Here is a 4,410-nt window from a genome sequence, read left to right as displayed (position 1 = left end):
TTGAATCTGCCCATCACGTCTCAGGAGGACGAAGGATGCTGCCCTCAGATACCGATTTACAGCCTTGGAGACCTGGCAGAAGGTCGCTGACTTATGACTGACTCAAAAGCATTAGATTTGGCTTGATTTTGGTTTTAAGTGTAAAGCACATGATAGATTTCGATGCCTTAGTACCACATTGTGTAGAATGTCTTCCTAATAATTTCTATATTGATTAAAAATTGAAATTAAATATTTTCAAGACACTTGGTTGAGTATTTTATTGAAATTAATATCACTGGTTTCTACTTTTTATTGAGGCTATTAGAAAATTATCTGTGTGGGTGGCACTGTATTTCTAATGAGCAGTGCTAGCATGCAAATTGTCTAGAAAAGAGGAGGAACTAAGACCAGGAGATTGTAGGAAGCTATTGCAAACCCCTAAAGTAGACATTAAGGAGCTCTGGTGGCTTAGGGGTCAAGAATTGCACTGCTAAACCAAAGATATGTTGTTGTTATGTGCCATCGAGTCACTTGCGACTCAGTGACCCTATGTACAACAGCCCTGAAACCTGCTCCATCCTATGCTAACTTTACTGCCTCTGACACACCTACCTTCATTACCCCAGTCACTGTATCAATCCATCTCATTGATGGTCTCCCTCTCTTTCTCTGTCTCTCCACACTTCCAAGCATGATGTTCCTCTCCAAGGACCAGTCCCTCCTTGCAACATGCCCAAAATATGTCAGACAACTCAGAATGCTTGCCTCCAAGGAACAGGCTGACTTCACCCTCTATAGGATGAACTTGTTGGCTTTCCTGGTAGTCCGTGGTATATTCAACACTCTTCTCCAGCACCACAGATCAAAGGCATCAATTCTCTTTCTATCATCCCTATTCACTGTCCAGCTCTCTGACACACATACCAACCATTTGTGAAGATGATGGCCTGGATCAGGTGCACCTTAGTCTCCAGACTGATGTCTCTGAAGAGGGTCCCTGACAGCCGACTTTCCCAATGCAATTCGTCTCTTGATTTCCTGGCTGCTGGTACCAAGAATGCTGATTGTGGAGCCAAGTAAACTAAAGCGATTAACAATCTCAATCTCTTCACCATCCATCATGATGCTGCCTATTGGCCCTGTGGTGAGAATCTTTGTTTTCTTGATGTTGAGCTTCAAAACCAAAGGTATATGTGGTTTAAATCCACCAGCTGCCATGTGGGAGAAGATGGACAATCTCTTGTGTGATTTGCTGACATGGAGAATCCATTGGAGGGTGAGCTATGGTTCAGAATGATATTTAGGAACAATAACAAAGAAGAAATGAGGAGAATGTAGTACTGCACGGGGAAGGGACAGTGAAGAGATCTTTTTTCAACAGAACTGGACATCTGTTCTTTCTGGATGTGGGGACTGTGAAGAAAGAGTCAAGGCTGGGTGTCAAGTGTCTCACTCTGGTGAGTGAGAAGATGGATGAGTTTTAGGACTTGGTACATATGGGTGTCTATGTGGACATGCAACATGTAGCTGAGATGTGAAGTTCAAGAGAGAGGGTAGAGCAGAGCTGCAGACTGAGGTGTCAACATCAAAGGGTGATGGTTGAAACACAGAAATGGAGATCCTTGAGCTCACGCAGTGACAGAGAGCATGGTAAGAGTCCAGCACCAATAATTAGGGGGGATTGTTGTTGTTAGGTGCCGTCAAGTTGAATATGACTCATAGCGATCCTATGAACAACAGATCTGAACGCTGTCCTATCCTGTGCCATCCTCACACTTCCCAACATTCTTCTAAGGTTAGAGTCCACTGTGGTAGTCACCATGTCAGTCTACCTGGTGGAGAGTCTTCCTCTCCTTTGCTGACCCTCTACCCTTCCAAGCATCATGCCCCTCTCCAAGGAATAGCTCCTCCTAGCAATAGGCCCAAATTATGTGTGGTGAAGTCTCATCATCCTTGCCTCCAAAGAGTGCACTCCCACTACAGTCTCTCCAAGACTTATCTGGGTTTTTTTTTTGCCATCCATGGGATATTCAATGCTCTTCTCCACCACCACAGCTCAAAGGCATCAAGTCTTCTGTCATCCCTATTCATTGCCCAGTTCCCAGATACATAATTAGTGATAGGAAAGACCATAACTTGAAACAGACACACCTTAGTCCTCAAACTGACACCCCTACTCCTTAATAATTTGGAGGGCTCCCTAACTGCAGACTTTCTTTCCTAGTGCAATCTTTATGAGGTGATGGTGGTGGGAATCAGAGAAGAGATACTGGTGCACTTGAATGTTGATAACCAACAGTAGGAGGGACTATTGTGTGCTGTCAAGTTGGAACTGTCCCACAGCTGACCCTCCAGAGGGTTTTCAAAGGCAGTAAATTGCACAGAAGGAGACTGACCATCCTTCTCTCTCTGAGAAGCCTGTGGATTAAAACCAAATGCCTTTGGGATTCGCCAGCACCTGGTACATGGTGCACCCGATGAGATGTGCTTACAAGAGCAGGAAGCACAAGCTTTGGACAAAGTCCTCCGTGGTGTTTGCTGGGGGTGGGTTGGGGCTTTGTGCTGAGTCATCTGAGAGCAGTTCCCAGATAGCAGGATATCCAGGGCACAGTGGCTGGTGAGGAAGGAGAGATGGCAGGGTTGGGGTCAAACTCTATGGAGAGGTTTGAACTCTAGAGAAGTTGGTGTGGACTGGGAAAGTGGAGAGAGAGGAGGCACAGAGGACTGAGGACAAACAAGGTAGGGGCGTACCCCAGGGGGCAGGGCGGAGGGGCTGGATAGGAGCGTAATTTCTGGAGAACATGATCTAGACGGACTGGTGTAGGAGACAGACGAAACTGTCACGCCTGAGAGTGCCGTTTGTCCTTCTTTTCAATGTTCTTTAGCCACCCCTTTGGGTTTCTGTCCAGAGGGCTGTGCCCCCTTCCTTGGGCTCTATTTAAAGGGTCCCCTCCTGGTGAGAGATGGAAGGGGAAGCTGTGTCCTCACTGGAGATGAGAGAGGGCAGAGCAGACTGACTGCCCTTGTGGCCCAGGGCTAAGGTGGCTTCACTCTCCAGGGTATCTAAACCTCCTGACCCCAATACGTCTAGACCCTTCAATTCCTCCCAGTCTGTCCAGAGCCAGAGCAGGGAGGCGACCACATCCTCCAGCATCCTGCATCCTGGGCTTCAGCTCTCAGACTGCAGCGCCCTCGTTCCCCTGCAGGGGCGCTGGGCACCCGCGGATGACCACTCTGCGCAGACCTGTGCCTAACGCGACCTGCTGCGCCCAAACTTTTCTTTGGGAACCCATGGACACCAAGCCGCCAGAGTCATTCTAGGTCAAGGCTGCGTTCTCCCGCTCACCCCTCTAGCTCGCATTTTCCATTTCGCTCCTTAGGGAGGGAGGGACGTGGGGCAGGGTGTGGGGGCTCCAACAACCGCTCTCAGCGGTCTTCCTCCTCGGGCTCTGGTTCCCTAGTTCCCCCTTCAGTCTCGGCCCTTCTGGGGCTCATTCACCTCTTCCTTTCACCCAACTCCCTCGTGCCATCCAACAGATCCTCTTTCTTTTTCCTCTTTCAGAACTTCCCCTTCTCTCACCTCACTCCACATTTCCTCTTCCGACTCCAGCGTTTCCTTTTCTAGTTCTGGCGTCACCATCTCCCCCAAACAAATGTTTTGTCTAATCTCAAAAGGGAATGGCAAGACCAAGAGGCCATCTCGTTGCAGGCCCCCTTCCTCTTTCCTGCTACTCTCTTAGCCGTCCTCCATGAGCACACTTCCAGGATTCAAACCAGAGAAATCCCGGGAGCTTCCTGGAGGAGGCGAGCTGAGCCACACACGTGGGGCCTGCCAACCCTCTCCCTCCAACCTAAGTGTTTGTCTGCTTACAGGGACAAAGTGTCCCTGCTTTACTAGGTCCTCTGCTGCGCTTTTGCTGCCAGAGCCAGGGACCCTCTAACCAGATGCCAATACTTTGAAAATCCGCTGCGCCCGCTCAGAAACACGTATGGAGAAAGTGGGTGCGCGGCCTCGCAGTCCCAGGTGCTAAGGTCCCAGCTGGGCCTCCCCAGGAGGGAGCCATGGCTCTCTGACATTCCTTCTCGGGTTCAGCCAGGGTCCAGGGAGGGAAAGCCTTGGGCTAGGCCACCAATGCTTCCAGGGTCTCCACCCTTGCTCCTTCAGGTGCTCTAAATAACAACCTGGTTAAACCCATCCACGCTAGGGGTCTTTAAGTGCCGGTCTCCAGGAGGGCAGGGCTGCCCTAGGCTGCCTTCCTTCATGTCAGATTTGCCTTTCTGACCACTCGGCACGACTAGGAAAATGCAAACAGCCTGTGCGTGATCCGCCTGCAGTCCCCCCCCGCCCATCGCTCACACTAACACTCACGCGTGTGCAAACGCGCACGCACGTCGCCGCGCGTCCCCGCACACTCAGCCAGGTACCCC

Source organism: Elephantulus edwardii, unplaced genomic scaffold (assembly GCF_000299155.1).
Source record: "Elephantulus edwardii isolate Elephantulus edwardi_28Jun2011 unplaced genomic scaffold, EleEdw1.0 scaffold00006, whole genome shotgun sequence".
NCBI classification, from domain to species: domain Eukaryota; kingdom Metazoa; phylum Chordata; class Mammalia; order Macroscelidea; family Macroscelididae; genus Elephantulus; species Elephantulus edwardii.
This window is presented reverse-complemented; position numbering follows the sequence as displayed.